Below are 17,983 nucleotides of genomic sequence, written 5' to 3'. Positions count from 1 at the left end.
GATTCTCCACCTTTTAATTTGAACATTTATTGGTAAATAGAACAACTGATCAGAAGGAAAAAAGCTTAATTGGAACAAGTATGGAAAAAAATAACTTTAAGCTGTTAATACAGGAAAAATTTCCTGATTTTCTTATCTATCTGGAAGGTTCCTTTGTGCAAAGCTGGAATTGAAGTGTTCAGACCAAACACCTTAAATGCCCAGAACTGGATCAACATCAATTGAAGGAATTATGAAAAATATTTTACTTAGCAGCATAACAGATTTCCTTCAGAAAAAATTATGTGGCAAAATCCTACATCATTTAAAGCATTTTGCATTCATATCCTCTATACAAGATGACGACATAGCTGTTGTAAACTGGATTAGCTCCCTGAATTCCAGGACTGCTAAGTCAAATATTCTTTGTGAATAATTTCTTCATTTCTGTCCTGATGGACTAAGGTACAATCAGAAAAGAGATTCTGGGCAAAAAATCTTACATACTTTTCAAAATATCTCCTCCTTAGAATAAAAAAATTGCTTGATTTCATATTAAGGATTAGTTCTGATTTGAAGCCAGTTGTTTCACTAGGTGTTTCTGACATACTTTCTGTCTCCACAGCACTGAAAATCAAAGTAATTCACTGTAAGCTTGTGGTGGGTTAACATTGACTGATGTCAGGTGCCCACCAAAGCCACTCTGTAACTGCCCTCCTCAGATGTAGAGTGGAGAGAAAATACTACAAATGCTTTTGGGTCAAGATAAGGATAAGGAGAGATCACTCGCCAGATGCAAAACAGATTTTGCTTGAGGAAATTAATTTATTTTATTATTGATCACATCAGAGCAGAGTAATGAGAAGTAAACCCAAATCTTAAAAATACCTTTCTCTCACCCTTCCCTCCTTCTCAGGCTTAAATTTCCTGAATTCTACCTCCTCCCCACAATGATGCAGGTAGGTGGGAAATAGGGGTTACCATATTTCGTGACACTGCCTCTGCTGCTACTTTGTCCTCAGAAGCAGGACTCCTCATAGTCTTCCACTACTTCAGCATGGGGTCCATTCCAAGGAAGTAAGTCCTCCATAAACTTCTCCAGTGTGAGTCCTTCCTACAGGCTACAGTCCTTCACAAAATGCTGCAACTTTCCTCAGGGTGCAGTTCTTCAGGAACCAGCTGTTCTGGTGTGGGTCTTCCATGGGTCACAAGTCCTGCCAGCAAATCTACTTGAGTGTGGGCTTCACTCTGCATGGGTCTACAGCTCCTGCCAGGAACCTGCTTCAGCATAGGTTTCCCTGGGGGTCCCAGCCTCCTTTGAGCATCCACCTACTCGAGCATGTAGTTGCAGGTGGATCTCTGCTCCATAGTGGACCCAGAGGAACAGCCTGTTTTACCATGATCTTCAGCACAGGCTGAAGGGGACCCTCTGTGATGCCTGAAACATTTTTTTTCCCCACTTCTTCACTGACCTTAGTGTATACAGAGCTCTGTCTTTCATATATTTTCACTCCTCTCTTCTCTGGCCGCTATATGCTTCTCTGACATAACTTCATTTCATTCTTGGTCATCTTATCCCAGAGATGGTACAAATGTCACTGGTGGCTTGACCTAGCGGTAGGTCTATCTTGGAGCTGGCTGGCACTGGCTCTCTCAGACATGAGGGAAACTTTTGGTGTCTTCTCACAGCAGCCACATCTGTAGCCATCCTGTACTTAAATATTACCATGGAAAACTGCAGGCTGCCCTGGACTGCATCCCACAGGGTAACCCGCTGCTGGTCAGTCGACAGTGACTGGATGAGGTAATAAATGCTCCACCAGAGACAGGACGACTCTCTGCTAGGGAAAATCCATCAGGGTTTATTGAAGGAGGATCCGAGGGTCAGAGGAGGCAGGCCAGGAGCAAGGGTAAAGGATCCAAGGGTGGAGAGAACAGGAAGCACAACCACTGGCGAAGGGTCCTGAGGCTGGAGAGCCACAGAAAGCAACAGCTGAGGGAGTGTCCAGGGTATATAACTGGGGAGTGGTAGGAGGGCTCGGGGTACAAACAGACCAATGAGGAGAGGCTTTGGGGGAGGAGCTGGGATAGGGTGACATGAACATAACCAATGAGGGAAAAGGGAGGGACTGGTCTTCCAGGGGAACCAATGGGGGACGGGAACATAGAACATTCCAGATCATGGGAGTGTACTGCAGATGACAGGCAAGAGTTTATTTGCAAGGAGATGTGGGGAGCTCTGGAAAACTGCCTCGCTTCCTTACTCTAAGTTAACAAGAGTGTTCTCCCAAGGCATCCCAGAGCTGTTCTCCCCATGAGCATCTCCCACAGAAAACCAATGCTAAAGTTTATATAATAAATCATAGAATTAAAGAACCATAGAATGGTTTGGGTTGTGAGGGAACTAAAAGGCCATGGCAGGGTGGCAACCCAGTAGACCAGGTTTGTCAGGATGCCATCCATCCTTCCCTTGAACTCCATGGATGGGGTATCCACAGCTTCTCTTGGAAACCTGTTCAGGGCCTTACTGCTCTAAGAGTAAGGAATTTTCCCCCATAGCCACTCTAAACTTTCTCTCTTGTCATTTAAAGCCATTATCACTTGTGTGATGCCCTTACAAAAAGTCCTCTCCAGCTTTCTTGAAGCCCTTTTTAGGTACTGGAAGGCTCCTCCAAAGTCTCCTCGGAGCCTTTTCTTCTCTGGGCTGAACAACTCCAACTTTTTTATTGTCTTCACAGAAGAGGTGCTCCAGCCCTCTGATCATCTTCATGGCACTTCTCTGGACTCAGTCCAAAAAGTCCACATCTTTCTTATGTTGGGCACCCCAGAGATGGATGCAATATTTCAGGTAGGTTCTTATGAGAACAGAGAGACAGGGAGAATCATCTCCCTTGACCTGCTGGCCACACTACTTTGGGTGCAGCCCAGGCTGCAGTTGCCTTTCTGCACTGCTATTGCCATCTCATGTCCAGTCTCTCACCCACCATCACCCCCAAGTCCTTGGCAGGACTGTTCTCAATTAGTTCTTCTCTCCATCTATGCTGACATCTCAGATCACCATGACCCCGGTGCAGCGCTTTGCCCTTGGACTTGTTGAAATTCATGACATTCTCATTGACTCATTTCTCAAGCTTGTCCAGCTTCTCAAGCTTGTCCAGGTCTCTCTAAATGGCAACTGCAGCACTCAGTTTCACATCACCTGCCAACCTGCTGGGAGTGCACTAGATCTCAATGTCTATGTCATTGAAAAAGAGATTGAAGAGCGCCAGTTCCAAGACAGAATCCTGAGGGACACTACTTGTCACATGTCTCCACTTGGACATTGAACCATTGACTGCAACTCTGAGAGTGTCCACACAGCCAGTTCCTCATTCACTGAACAGTCCACCTTTCAAATCCATGTGTCTTCAATCTGGAAATAAGACTTTCATATGGAACCATGCCAAAGGCCTTACTGAAGTCTAGGTGAGTTACATCAGTTTGTCTTCCCTTGTTGACTGTTGCAGGCACTCCATCACAAAAGAGTAAGAAGAACTTTGAAATTTGGGGTGAGTCATTACTACTGTAGAGAACCCAGTTATATGTATTGACTTCTCAAGGACAAGCACAATATACTTTGATTTGGTGTATTTACAAATGGTAAGACTATTTGCCAGTCTTTATCCTGCACCATTTGAAAGTAAGAATCCAAGAAGAAAAACACACATTTTTCATAGTCAAAATACTAGCGTTTAGTGGGGAAAGTGACTGCTGAAGAATAAGGTGATATGTTGCATGATGTATGAGTGTCTTAAACAACAAAAGATTCCTTAACAGTCTTTCCAGGCTTTGGATCAAGACAAAGAGCATGTAATATATTTTTTTATTTTCCTTTTTTCTCCTTTGTGCAGGCATTTAGACACGATAGAAGAAAGAAACTTGATATCACTGGCTTGAGTAAGCCATTGTGTGGGTAGTTAAGAAAAGGTTTTCATTTCATTTCTGTAGAACTTTTTTTCTCTTTATCAAACTGAGGCATTTAGTTTTCTATGTTCAAAGTGGGCAGCTTCAAAATAGTGTATTGTTATTTCTTTTGCAGAGTATTGTAATAATATGGATCAAAAAGATTTAACTTTTATGAGGTAAAACATGGGAGAAAATCAGAAAAAAAAGTCCCATACATATACATGTGAGGAGAGAGCCTATGGAGATGACTGAGGAAGGGAATGGCAGAGTACAAGAAAGACATTGGGTCAAGGGCAAGATCAAACTATACATATCAGAGCAATATTCGACCAGGCATAAGTTATTTTGAAAATCCCACTGCTGACTTTTTTTTCTTTTTTTTTTTTCCTGTAATCTAGAGAGATTCAATGCACTGAGCAGATTTTAAACCACCAAAGTGACTAACTGACCATTTGACCCAAGATCCAGGTATAAGCTTGAGCATCTCTCTTATCCTTGGGTGGCTGTCTTTCACTGATTGTAGGCTGAACTCGCCTTTGGGCTGCCAGCCTCAGGAGAAACACCCAGGGCTACCTGGTGCACCAGGTGAATGCATGGTATGAAGTGTCTGTCAAGGCCAGCTCCTGAGTGGTGTATCAGGGACTATGTTGCCATTTCTGCCTTGTGGCTCCAGACTTGTCAAGGTGTCAGTGACACCAGTTAAAACAAAACCCCATTTTCTGACACTATGAAGACCAAAGCAAAGCAGTCGGAAAATTGGAGCTTCCCAGACCATGAGGAGAAATTTAAAATTTCTCAGCTTTTAGATACTGGGTTTTTGTGATACAAGCCAGTTCTGCCAATCTTGAACTAAATTATACCCAATGTTATATTTTGTTGCTGGGTTATTTTCTAAACATTTATTTTAGTATTATGGTTCCTTTAAAATACAGTCTGATGCCTAGTCTTTTACTAGTGCTACTTTTACTGAAATCTAGGATAAGTGTTCTAGGCAATTTATGAGGAAGGAGCACAAAAAAGAACGTGTTCTTATGTGTTCACTTATATGATTCTCCTTGTCACACAGTTATAGCATTTTTGGGGGTGTCAGTTTACTTCCAGATGTTACCAATGCCACATGCAAGTGGTAACAGGGAAGTGGATAATTTTTTAATAATACCTTTCCCAAATACCAGACCCAGTATTGGAATGGAGTATTGAGATTAACCAGTAGGATTCTTTTAACAAAGTAGAACTGCCATTAGGCAGTACGTCTGTGTCCAGCTCACCAGCACTTTGATTCACAGCTTCCTCAAGCCTTCCAGCTAATTAGGGAAGATGTAAAAGGCTAATCAACCCTAATTTAGGATGTTATTTAGTGTCAGGAAAAAAATATTATTTTTTTTCCTTTTTTCTCTTCTTCAACAGCAGAATATGAGCTTTCCAGAAGAATTAAAGACATGACTTGCTAACATACTGGCCCTGTATGACAGTTCCAAGAAAACACAGTCTGTGGGTTGAGCTAGAATGATCCTGGCAGCTAGTGTATACAATTCAGCAGCAGTCACCATCCAAGAATAGGCAGGGCTGCTGTGTCCTGGGGTCTTGGAGTTGGCATGCTGCCACACTCCTTTCCAAACAGATAAAAGCATACACTGATGCTTCTGCCATCCTTTCTATCTCTATCCAGTACACCCCACATAATTTTCTTATTTAGTAACATAAAAATGCCAGGATTTGACATATACATACACACTCACACCACTTTACGGGGGCACTCCTGAGCCTGTAATTGAAAGTTATCTAAAACCTGCCAACAGGCCCTATTTCAACCTCCATTTCAGCTATGGCATAGCCAAAGTGCATGTTTTACTAATCTGTGGTTTTTTTACACCTTGCAAACAGGTTTGGCAATGCCTTTTGAATGCTTTTCTGAACATGATTACATCTCTTGTAACCTTCACCTGTACTCACTGCTTAGGTTTACAACCAGGCACTGGACACCTCCTTGGTTTTTTGACAAGTTGCAGTAATAGCAAAAAATTTCAAGCCTCTGGCTTAAAAATGAAGTGTCAGTCCACGAAGTTGCTGGTAGGGAGAGCTGGTGACAGAAAACCCCAGGGTGTGAGTGAAAGTAGCCTTGTACTTTGACAACTGCAGACTCCAGCCTATTAATTACATTGACCTTAACATCAAAGCACTTTCGGGTAAGAGAGTTAACAGCAGCAACACTGTAAACTTACTGCTTTTGGTGTTATTGTAACAGTTCATATAAAGGATGAACGTAAAAAAAAAAAAAACCAAAACCAAAAAAAAAAAAAAAAAAAAAACCAAAAAACAAAACCAGGAAGATACATTAATTTCTTCATTCATTCATTCACACTAGCTTGCATTCCTGCACTCATATCAGTCACCAATTTCCCATGAAGACATCAGGTAGATGGCAGACTTTGTTAAAAACGAACATAGTTAGGAGTTTATTTGAGCCTTTACATTAGATATAAATACCAGCCTACTTCTTGAAGGGCTCTGTGTGCTATAGCTGCACCCACCAGGACTGGTGGTCCTTTAAACACCTCCACTGGCAGGTCCTCCACCTTACTGCAGGACTTCAATCATGTAAAGCTGTGTGGTAGGAAAGTGACTCAGGAGAGACACAGATCACAGTTCATTAGAACACCTTTTATTAATTTTGTGATTTAACCCCAGCCAACAACCCATACAGCTGCTCACTCACTCCCCTAGCAGGAAGATCAAGGAGAGAATTTAAAGTATAAAAGCTGGAAAACTCACGGGTTCAGATCAAGAGAGTTTAATAGAAAATGCAAAAGTTGTGCACACAAGCAAAGCAAAGCAAGAAATTCATGCAGTTCTCCCCATGAGCAGGCAGGTGTTCAACCATCCCTAGGAGAGCAGGCCCCCCTCACCCATAACCCCTTCCCATGACTTGGGAAGACAAATGACATCTTTCCAAATGCCCTCCCTTCCTCCTTCTTCCCCCCACTTTATACACTGAGCATGATGTCACATGGTCTGGAATATCCCTTTGGGTCAGTTTGGGTTGCCTGTCCTGGTTTTGTCTCCTCCCAGCCTCCCATGCACTCCCAGCCCCTTCACCAGTGTGGCAGTACCAAACGCAGGAGACCTCAGCTCCGTGTAAGACCTGCTCAGCAATAACCAAAACATCTCTGTATTATCTCTGTTCAGCACAAATCCAAAACACAGCCCCAGGCCAGACACTCTAAAGGAAATTACCTCTATCCCAGCCAAAACCAGTGTAATTAATTATTTCTTTATTAAGATTTTTTTATTAATGGCAGATAAGTATTGTCATGATTAATGCAATTACTTTGTCACACAAACTCATATGAATGCAGCTGCAGTAACAGCTGGAAAGCCAGCTTTTTACAGGAAGGGAAGTCATACTGATTTGCCAATGTGTGAACTCCTCCTCATCCTGACAAAGAGGAGAAAATGTGATAAAAAGCTTGTGGGTCAAGAGATGAACATGTAAATATCACTCACTCATTATTATCATGGTAAAAACATATAAATGTATATTTAATATATTACCAATCAAATCAAAGTAGAAAAATGAAAACAAAAAACTCATTCTTAAACTACTTTGCCATCAGCCCTGCTTTCATCCTAGGCACAACTTCACTCCTGACGTTTTTTACCTCCCCCCTCCAGCTGCACAGGTGGACAGGAAACAGGAATTGCAGTAATTTCATCACAAATTGTTTCTGTCACTTCTTCCTCCTCACAGTCCTTCCTGGCTGCTTCGAGGGGACCCTCCCATGGGAAATGACTCTCCATGAACCTCTCCAATGAGAGTCCTTCCCACAGGCTGGAGTTCTCCATGAACTGCTCCAGTCTGCATCCCTCCCACAGGGTGCAGTACTTTTGGAACAGGCTGCTAGAGCCTGAGGCTCCCAGAGGGTCACAAGTGCTGCCAGAAAACCTGATTCAGTGTGGGCTTCACCCTGCATGGGTCCACAAGTCCTGCCAGAAGCCTGCTCCAACATGGGCTTCCCACAGGGTAACAGCTTCCTTTAGGCACCCCCTGCTCTGGCATGAGTCCTACACAGGCTGCAGGTGGATGGATCTCTGTGTAGCCATGGGCCTCCATGGGCTGCAGGGGCACAGCTGCTTCACCACAGTCTTCACCATGGGGTGCAGGGGAATCTCTTCCCTGCTGCCTGGAGCACCTCCTGCTCCCTTTTGCACTGGCTTTGGTGTCTGCAGAGCTCTTTCTCTCATTTCTGTCTCCTGGCAGCTTTTTCTCCCCTCCTATGTACATTATCCCAGACACACTACTTCCATCACTGATGAGCTCAGCCTTGGCCAGTGGCAGGTCTGTTTTGGAGCCAGCAGTTTTGACTCTGTTGGGCATGGCAAAAACATCTGGAAGCTTCTCAGAGGGAGAAACCCTGTATCTCTGTTATCAAAAGTTTGACCCCCAAACCCAAACCACTATCCCTTGCTAGTGGTAATACAACTGTAAAGCCAACTCAAAATTTTGATGTTTCAGATGCATATATAAAATTCTGCAGGATTGCATGTGGCCTGAGTTATACAATTAGTTGGTGCTAGTGTGTGAGTGACCCTGGATGGACAATTAATGTCCTGAGTTAAACAGTTCTTGTAGATTCAGCAGAACCACTGCCCTCCAAAACTCTGTTCTGGTGATACATTCGAGCAACAGCTCCGAGCAAATGCCTTCATTGCAATTGTCCTGCTATTTTCTGATAACTACTTCTGCATCCATACCTGTAAATTGCTTGTGGGTCTCGTTCACAACTACTCACAGAGAAACAGATCTTTGTGGCATGTCTAAGTTAACACACTTCTGAGAACACACTGTGCAATACTTCCACTTACTGTACATTATGAAAAAGATTTCACAGCTTTTTCCAGTTTCCTGGCACATTCAGCTGACACTTAAAACCCTTAAAAACCAAGGATAATCACCAATTAGAAGCAAGACAATCTGCAATATAAGGCTGCTTTTATTTCCTCCTCAACAGTGCCCAGTGCTCTATGTAACAATATCCACAAAGTATTCTGAGCAAAGTTTTAGTAATTATGAGTCCCAACTACTTTGTTCTCAGAAGCAATGATATGTATAATTTTAAGTCCAATCTAATCCTACTATTATAAAAGACTTTCTCTAGTAAACATGCAAAGTGTTGGAAATGTATTTCAGATCAAAAAATAACTGCACTGTTGTAAAAGTGCTGTATGATGAAACTTGAACTGAAGATCTCTATACTTGTCAAATCATGGTCTGATGAAGATGGAGATCGTAATTTTGAAAGATGATGATCCTTTTTACCTTCTGAAATTCTACTCATAGAGACTGTGTGTGATGCAGTTTAATTCCTGACACTAGCTTCTTCATTCTCCATTCAGTATTCTCACACTGTGCTGTATCCCTTCACAGAAACTGTCAAACAGCACAGCTGGAGTTAATAAACTGAGGAAGGATGCCCATTACCAGTTACAGACATCCCTGTTGTTTGATGCTTTCAGTATTTCATTATCTCTGCATCAGCACTGGTACTCCTGCAACTGAAAAGCTATCAAAATAACACAGTTTGAAATGATAAATGAAAGCAACAGAACTGCAGCACAGAGCATGTACTTCTGTGGGCTTTTCTAGGTGAACAGATATTTGTATCTGTGCTGTGGCAGTCCTTTACTAGCACAGCAAAGATTTTTCCAGACACACTCGTTGGCTTAAAGCCACTGGACTCATTTAACATAGCCAATTTGCTATAAGAGCTAGCACACCTAAGAAATTATACTTGATTGTTCTTCCTAAGAAATAGATTTTAAAAAGGTACAAGATTTCATTTTTTTTCTCTTTCATTGAGGAGAGAGAGGAAAATACAGTGAGATCGAGGAAAAGACCATATTGACCACAAATAATTTTACTACAAAATTATTGTCAATTAGTTGGAATAAGTAAAATTAATTGGTGCATTCACTGTTGGACTGAGGTTAGGTGTGTGACTCAAGAAGGTACTAAATTCTCAATGAAGAGTTAACATAATGGATCAGAATTCTGACCCAGTTTAACAATTAGCTGGAGGTGGTGTCATGTGAAATTTAAATGTACACTCCAGAGCAGGGAGTTCTTTCATCCTTTTCACAAAATTGCACATGAATTCTTTCATCCCTAATAAATATGGCTAAATTTAAAACAGGGATATATATTTCATTTTATTGTTATGAGCATTATCTGCTTAGTGCCAACAGCGTATTTCCAGAAAGCAAAATTGTATTTCTCTCACCATTTTTCAGATCTGCAATGCATTCATATAGCTACTGCATATAATTAAACATGTAAAGCACAGGACTGAAATTGGTAATTAGCCCTCAAGATTTTGTAGTAGTATCTGGGAATTAAGCCACACAGTTCCCATTATATTCCAGAGAAATCATTCAACTAAAATTCTTTCACTACTTAGGAAAACAGGGGCCAGCTTCTAAAGCATTTTTATTCATGGGAGTGTAATTTGCACTTTCTGATTTAATGTGTTCAATATCTTTCCATTATGTAGCTTGGTGTTTCAATCTGTATGTTTTTCTATATAAATTAGAAGCTATGTGTGGTAATTTCAGGTGTCCAGCCTTGAAGAGATAATTCATCACAGTCCTTTACTGATAAATAGAAAATAAAAATATTAAAAAAACACCCAAAGAAAAAGGACAAAAAACACCACTTTAAAATAAATGCAAAAAGCAAAATAAAGAGACAGACAAATACCCCAGAACAAAGAGCCTGCCGTTCTGATGTAAAAACTCCTGTTCTCTTATTAATATAGGTAAATATTTTCTTTTGGTATATGTTGTTATATACCAAGTGCAGCTTGATATATAGCAACTAGTAAGATGGTTTTTCTGTATTGTGGTTCAACACCAGCCAGCAGCTAAGCCCTAGACAGCTGCTTGCTCATTCCCCTGGTGGGAAGGTAGAGAGAATCAGAAAAGTAAAAGTGAGGAAATGCATGGGCTGAGATAAAGGCAGTTTAAAACGAAAAGCAAAAGCCTTGTGCAAGAGCAAAGTAAAACAAGGAATTTATTCATCACTTCCCATGGGCAGGGAGGTGTTCAGCTACATCTGGTAAAGCAGGGTTCCATCACACCTAACAGTGACTTGGGAAGACAAACACCATCACTCCAAACATCCCCATTTCCTCCTTCCCCCAGCTGTGTGTGCTGAGCATGATGCCACAGGGTGTGGAATATCCCTTGGGTCAGTTGGGATCAGCTGTGTTCCCCCCCAACTTCTTGTGCACCCCCAGCCTCTTCACTGGGGATGGGGTGAGAAGGCCTTGACTCAGTGTCACCACTGCTCCGCACCTGCTAAAATATCCCTCTGCTATCAAAACACAAATCCAAAACACAGCCCCATAACAGCTAATATGAAGAAAATTAACTCTGCAGCAGTCAAATTCTGCTCATCTAGTTTTAGATTCTCGTTAATGCAAAGATAGAGAATTTTAGAAATTCTTAGAGCTTCATGAAGATTCAGCTTGCTTTGATATTTATTGAGCAGTGCCATACATTTCCATTGCAGAGAGTGAAATGATAATTTAGAAGTGTGGGGGGAAGAAAAGAATGTTTCTTCTCACAAGGAAGGGAGGGAGGGAGATAAAGAGAGAAAGAGAGAGAGAAAGAGAGAGAAAGAGGAAAGAGAAAGAAAGAAAGAAAGAAAGAAAGAAAGAAAGAAAGAAAGAAAGAAAGAAAGAAAGAAAGAAAGAAAGAAAGAAAGAAAGAAAGAAAGAAAGAAAGAAAGAAAGAAAGAAAGAAAGAAAGAAAGAAAGAAAGAAAGAAAGAAAGAAAGAAAGAAAGAAAGAAAGAAAGAAAGAAAGAAAGAAAGAAAGAAAGAAAGAAAGAAAGAAAGAAAGAAAGAAAGAAAGAAAGAAAATTCTTTCAACCCATAGTCAGAATTCCAGAAACAGAAAAAAGACTATGCCCTTATTCACACTGACAAGTACTTCTTTCCCACTGACAAATAACTGGTTCCTCAGGTTTTCCTATTGGAAAGTCAATGAACTGACTTGTGTGAGACTGACTGCAAGGTGCACACAGACACCTTTTATTTTCTCTTTTTCGAAGTTATTTTGAGGTAATTATTTTCTTGTACCTGAACTGATTGCTGAAATACTTTTTCTTCCCCTACTCTACCCTCAGTCATTTTTTTGTGTGTTAATCCCCTGCAGGTATTTAGAATTAGCTTTCATGTTGTGCCTCAGTCCTACTTTCCCCAGGCTTTGCAAATTCTCTTTTCTTAATAAACATTTTTTTTATTATTTTTGTTATCCTTTTTTGGAGTCTTTCCAATTCAGCAAAATCTTTTTTTGTATTATGGAGCCCAAAACAGTGTAAAGCACTCAAATACAGTTTCACCAATTCTTCACTGAGATAAAAAATTAATTACCTTCCCCCCTTCTCCTGACCTAATTCCTCTCATTATACTGTACATGCTCAATATGGTATTTGCCATTCTGCAGCATGTCACTCTGTATTCTTCTGCAGAGTTTATGGTTTGCTCTGAGCCTTTTTTTTTTTTTTCTGTAGCCATGGAAATTTCTAAATTAGTCTTTCTCCATGTTACACATTAGAGTCTTTCACACTTCACAGTTAGCATGATAAAAGGTCAATTTCGCAGTATTTAGACCCTGATCACAATAGGGCATATTGGGGTCTTTGCTATATTCCAAAGCTGCAAAAACAGAAGAAATGATGTAGTTGGCTGCAGCAAATTCCTCCAACCCTACCATTATGCTGAAAGTGCAAATCTCTTTTTTCTTTTAGAACATAAACATACTGCCAGGGCTATTTTGAAGAATTACCTATGTTTTCCTAAGAAGTGGGGCTATAACTTAATTTTTTTTATTATTATTTCGATATCTATGTGGCCTACTTAGCTATATATCTCATGCCATCAATTCACACTCTGTTTTCCTGCATTCTGGTAGTTATTCTCAATTATTCACCTCCATTTTTATTTTATTTTTTCTTAATTGAAACAAGGAAACTATTTGCAGCAATTCCCTTTTAATTGCATGGATCACCTCACCTTGGTCAAGAAAAAGAATTGACTGGCACTATACTCAGGGAATATAAGTATCCTTCTTTCCTCCTTTGCCAGCTAGGCAGACAGACATCAAGCAGCAGTATAAATGCTTTCTATTCCCATGCTATTACTCATACAGCCTCCAGGACTGTAACCAACATGCAAAGATCTTTTCACAGCATTGTGCACCTGACAAAACCTTTTTTTTGACCTGTTAAAGGAAAAATCAAATGTTTGGTTTAATGGCAGTTATGGACTTGACCCAATGACTTGACACACTACAGCATCAGATCCAGGGAAGCATGATTAAAGTATTTCTACATAGATCATCACTGTTTTACTATCTCTACTTAACACATTCTAGTCATGTGTTAACACTATAAAAGTGTCTAAATAGGTACATAGATTTAACTTTGGATAGGAAAATAAAGTCAAGGAGTGTCACAGTCATTCCTATAGCACAGAATTAGTTGCCTAAAAAGCAATTTATTTTACAACTTAATAGTGTACAATGCAAACTGCAAAGAGTGGCTGATGAATAGCATTGTATCAGAAATGGTGGGATGTTTAACCTGTAAAAGGTGCACAGCCACATCATTCCATTAGACCTGACAGTTATCCAGCGACAAACACTGCAGATAGGTGCTTGCTAACCCAGGAGACATTAGAGCCTACCAGTTTTATTAGTTCAGTTTTATATTGAGGGTCTTGCTCTTGGCCTTACAGTCATATCTCGAGTAACACAGGCTTCTAAAAGGTTGATGAATAGCCTCAGCTCTAAGTTATCTAGGCTTCATTGCTCTTTAGTCAACAGAAAGAGAGAAGCATCTCCCGAGGGGCAATTCATTTTTTCATACACCCTTACATTATTGTTGATTAAATATTTCTGAGATGCAATTTTCTCTGATGATTCAAGGGGAAGAGTAGATAGGGTAATTTGAACCAGTTGACTAACTTTTAGAGAGTGAAAGGGATGTGCAATGAGTGACACCAAGTCACTCCAGCAAGCAGTGTGAACTGCTGCTGTGGGACTGGAGTTTTGCTGTCTTACATCTGCTTAAGCCATGAAAAATGTTGCACAATTTACCCTTGGTTGGATGCTGGCTGAGCTGTGTTAACGATGTGACCACTACCAATTACAGAAGTGAATCTGAGCAGATGATGACCCTGGCAGAACTGCTGCTGAGTACTGATTAGTCAGCAGACACCTAGAGTAATTTGAGTTTATGGCTGAAGATCAGCTCTGTATCCAAGCTCAGCCTCTCCAGCTACAACTAATAAGTCTGTCGCTGATGAAGCCAGGAACTCTAAAACGCATCTGCAGTCCTCTAATCAGCAAAGTGCTCTTATTCACATCAGTTTTCTTCTGATGTGGTACTTTGTCACTTCAAAATCTTAGCACCAATGGACAGTGATATTACTTCTTGCCTGTAATGAAGCACTAAGTCAGGATGATGTTGCTGTGAGTGCCTTCTCAATACAGAATGGAATATTTGCATAGATTAGCCTGCTAGCTGATGGTCCTTGACTGCTTTAATTTCAAACACACTACTTTCCATTGAAATGCCATACAGGTTTGTTTATTTATTTATTACTTCGCATCACTAGAAGATGCACAAATTCTTTGAACAGATTCCCGAGGCAATTTATTTCTTTCCAGATGAAAAATTCTGTCTTTTTTTTTGTTAGGAGGCAAGTATATGTTGAACAATATAGAGGTATCTGAAAGCAGTGGAAATTATGAAGCAAAGAACACTATTTTTTGACATTGCTGTTGACTGAACTTGTGATACTGTTACTACTGTTTTAGGTTTTTAGCTCGTCTCTGATAACATTCTCTGATAAGGATACCTGCAAGATAACAAGTATTACCTGTACTTCTTAAGACATCTGGTAAAATGATGAATGACTGGAGACATGCAGACCAGCAGAGGGTGACCTCTTGATTTCTACTGTTCAGTAAAATAAACTGGAATAAAAAAGAGTTGGCATTCAACTCTTGAAATCCCAAAGTTTTTCTAAGAGAAACAGTGGCATAGAGCTTCAATCTCCAAAAATTATTTGGAATTTCACAGATAAATTTAAAATACCTCCTAGCTTCTACTTTGTGCATATCCTTTTGATTCTAGAGGTTATAGACACAAATATTTAAATATATAGGAATAATAATGTACATATGTAAATGAATATTTTAAATAAACATTATGAGTAGGAATCACTACTGATCACTGTTTAATCTTTTCACTTTGGGTAGTTATACCAATACCAGTAAGCTTTTCAGACTCCGAGACATTTCCAGTATCCCTATTCTAATCCTTCAAGTAATCTCAGATAGAAGATATTTTACCCAATCTTCTTAGCCTATAAATGTTCAGAGAATCAAAAAATCTAAAATCAGGAAAGATAAACTTTGTCATTAGTCCAAATTTCTGCCAGCATAGAATACATCTCCATATTGCATTTACAATCACATTAAATTATTTCATTATTTTATTGATTTAATAGGTAATTTTCAAGAAGCCTTCTCCTTCTCTTTTTTATGACCCTGTTTGACATTGCTCCCTCAGATATTCATAGACCTGTCATTATAACCCCTTCTAACCTTTATTTGGTGAAGACAATGCGTGTTTAACTCTTTTAATGATGTTTTTTCCCAGAACTTCATGCCTGAAGTTCTTCAATCAATGACCATATTATAAATTTCTCCTTTCTTCAATCAGGCAAGAAATTAAGTCAGAAATAACCTGGGGCATAAGTGCCATTTCACATCTTTACCTGCTGAAATCCAGTATTACAGATTTCTGTAGAATCTGCTTCTGTTAGAATCTTTTTACTCCAGGGTGACAGAAATAAATAAAAAATATTATGCACAACATCTGGATGATGATATTTAATGTTATGTTTCTCAAAAAGAAAGATACTTTACCTTACATAATTTACTGAGCTCTGTTTTTGTTTCCTTCTGCTGGTATGTTCATGAAGTTGTTCAATGAGATTTGGACAGCACTGGGATATGTAGATCATTAGTAACAATACTGTGACAAGTAAAAGAAATCTGATCAGAGATTAATCATAATGAAAGATAATGGCCTTTTTTATTTCTTGTAAGCTCTCATTCTACTCATTGTTATATATACTACACTTCTGGTGATTTCTTGAAAAATATTTCAAATTCACCCTTGATTTAACAGGTTATATCTTTACTGAAGTCAGAGGAATTAAACAGTGCCTATTATGCTCACTGCATTAACCCTACCTTCTGTAGAAAACTGTTGAATTTTCTTTGAGAGCAAGTTAATTTAACATGATTTCTTGCTTATGAACTCTTGCTGCCTGCAATTTTCCTCAAGGTGCTAAAGGATTTATTGAAGTATTCCTCTGATCTCATATATAGTACTTACTTAAGAGACTTATAAAAACAAGTTCTATGAATTACCCAGCCTACTTCCTGAATTCTCAAAGATGATATTTGATAATGTCATTAGATAATTGTCAATAGATAATTCTATTTCTGATGTTAAGCATTTATACAATTTGGCCATGCTGATTGCTTCATTAATATAACATTTAAAAGATGTATTCTTTGTGATGATTGCCTTTCTTACACCTTTTGCATATAACCTGGATTTACTATCCACTACTAGAATTTTTACCTTCCTTCTCAAAAAAAAAAAAAAAAAAAAAAAAACCACACACAAAAAAAATAAACAACCAAGATGTATGAAATACATTTATACATTTTTTTTTCATTAAAAAATTTCAAACCTCCAGCTAGTGACAGTCCATCTATCTGAAGCACAGTTACAGACTATGGAAACCGTGTAGAAGTCCAGTGTCAGAGATTATGTATTAAACTTAAATTTACTGGAAACTAAAAGAAGAAGAGAATTTACTGGAAACTAAAAGAAGAGAGAGAGAAAAAAATCAATGTTCAATATTTAGACTAAGAAAATTCCAGTCATGTTCTCAGACCCAGCCAAAAAGAATAACTAGGTGTCTTGGTCATCCCTCCCAAGTCTATCAGGCAACAGTGTTTTATAAACAATTTTATTCAATAACTATATACAGGGGGAAAAAAGGATACAGAAATAAAGCAAAAGTAATGTAATATGGTCTCAATTTTAACTGAAGTTATAATGTATTTAACATCTGACATAGCATAATAAAGGAAGACTGTTTTAGAGATTGTGTACTCAAGTTCAATTATAGCTTTCAGGTATGTTTTATACCATTTCTGAGTTTTTTCTCCCTTCTGTGTGTCAGTTTGATCATACAAGAAAACAATTTGATCACAGCTGTCAACATACAAACATCAAAGTCAGATTCTAGTGCTTCACAGCAATGTAATTAAGTGTTGTGGAGTTAAGAAGGTAGTAGGTGGCAGTAACAGATATTGAAATAAGGCTTTACAATTCAAAATGTCTGTCTGAGGACTATACAAATCTTCTCAGTATGATATTTCAACATCTCAGACATCTCCTGCTTTATCAGCTCCTGTAAAATATTCCTAAAGAAACCACCATGAGAGAATGTCTACAGTATGAAAATGCTTTGTAGACTCAGGTTCTTGGCCTCTGGTTCTCACCATCATTAATAGCACCAATTTTTCACTGACTTAAGAAATTCAAATTGCAATTAATCCTTTTCTTCACATTCAATTAATAGTTAAGATATGCAGAGATTTCTTTAAAACTTTCAAGTCAGTGATGATGAGTAAATAATAGTTTTATCTTTAGGATTTGAGTTATAATCCAAAAATGTAAAGCAGTTCAAAACCAAAGAGAATCAAAATCCATGTCACCCTGTATTATTCCTCAACTCAGTATTTGAAATGTGAGCCATATCCAGTTTGAAGGGTCACATTGTGTTATGGTACTGTATGTAACACAATAGGATGAGTGTAATACGCATGGAGCATCAAAGAAATAGTGTATCTGCTGAAAGTTGATACAATTTTCATTTCACAATAAATGCAATGAATTTTAACCT

At 39.0% G+C, this 17,983-nt stretch overlaps 1 long non-coding RNA gene across 1 annotated transcript; it reads right to left on the bottom strand.

Moving 5' to 3' along the window:
• Positions 1–6,570: 6,570 nt before the first annotated feature.
• Positions 6,571–16,666, bottom strand: LOC140683918 (uncharacterized). The gene is made up of 2 exons (XR_012055549.1): positions 15,921–16,666; positions 6,571–14,963 (listed from the first exon to the last, which is right to left on the bottom strand). It is a non-coding gene; the product is annotated as an uncharacterized lncRNA (long non-coding RNA).
• Positions 16,667–17,983: the final 1,317 nt, after the last annotated feature.

Source organism: Taeniopygia guttata, chromosome 4, assembly GCF_048771995.1.
Source record: "Taeniopygia guttata chromosome 4, bTaeGut7.mat, whole genome shotgun sequence".
Taxonomy (NCBI): domain Eukaryota; kingdom Metazoa; phylum Chordata; class Aves; order Passeriformes; family Estrildidae; genus Taeniopygia; species Taeniopygia guttata.
This window is presented reverse-complemented; position numbering and strand designations above follow the sequence as displayed.